This window comes from Alligator sinensis, unplaced genomic scaffold (assembly GCF_000455745.1).
Source record: "Alligator sinensis unplaced genomic scaffold, ASM45574v1 scaffold166_1, whole genome shotgun sequence".
Classification (NCBI taxonomy): domain Eukaryota; kingdom Metazoa; phylum Chordata; order Crocodylia; family Alligatoridae; genus Alligator; species Alligator sinensis.
The window spans coordinates 1,930,600-1,931,816 of record NW_005842098.1 but is presented as its reverse complement, the minus strand read 5'-3'; positions in this window follow the sequence as shown (position 1 = coordinate 1,931,816).

Genomic DNA, 1,217 nt, shown 5'->3' with positions numbered 1-1,217 from the left:
AAATGAGGATTTGGGAGGGACCTCAGGAGGTCATCTAGTCCAACCCCCTGCTCAAAGCAGGACTGTCTCCAACTAGATCATCCCAGCCAAGGCTTTGTCTTTGGCCTTAAAAACTTAGAAGGATGGAGATCCCACCACCTTTCTGGGTTCCAGTGATTTACCACCCTCCTGGTGAGAAAGTTTTTTCCTAATATCTAATCTAAACTGCCCTTGCTGCAACTTGAGACCATTGCTCTTTGTTCTGTCACACATTAGTTGTGTATTTGGTCTGAAAGAATATGGCTGCAGGTGTGATGTCCTTTATGTGTATTTGGTCTGAAAGAATATGGCTGCAGGGGTGATGGCCTTTAATGCTCAAACACAGAAAAGCAGGTGTCAAAACACACACATGTGGAGAAGAACATATTGCTAAGAACTAATGCTTCCCTGAACTAAGGGTACTACCAGAGAGGGCCAAAGGGGTGAGGTAAACAGATCAGTCAGGCATATGGACCCATTTCTTTGAATGGTGGTAGCAACAAGAGGATGAAGAATTTGCAGCCAGTGCATGGGCACAGGCTTGTTCTTCCCTCAGGATCCCAGCTACAGGGAGAGATGCTGCACTGAGCAACCAGGCACCATCCCTTGGCATGTCTGGGCACCGAGCTCCCCGCCCTGGGCACCACCAGCCTGGCAGGCCCTGGGCCGTGTCTCACAGTGGGTGCTGGAGTCCCCTTCCAGCTGGCGGCAGCTCACCCAAAAGCCCTTCTCCTGATCCGCCTTTATCTCCATGTCCAGCTACTTCGAGGCGCCGGTGAAGCCATGGAACAGCAGGTACTTGTGCACCAGCTTCTCCGTGTGCTCGGCCACCGCCGCCATGGGGTCCGGGCAGGTGGGACTGAACCAGGGGGAGTGGGGACTGGTGCAGGCAGCAGTGATAGGCCCACAGCTGCATACAGACTCCCTTGCCACCAGCCCCACCATTGCCCAGCCTCTCCCTGCCTGGATGTATTAAGAAGGGGGTAGTTTGATAGGGCGGGTGTTTGCATTCTTGATTCTCAGGACAGGCTGAGGGAACTGAACTTATTTAGCCTGCAGAAGAGAAGACTGGGGGGGGATTGAATAGCAGGATTGGTGACGTGTAGGGGGTGCAAGCAGGTGCATGCACACCCCCTGAGCATGGTGGTGCACCCCCTGCAAAAAGGTGCCACTGACATTGCTGGCGGCGCCTGCAGGCG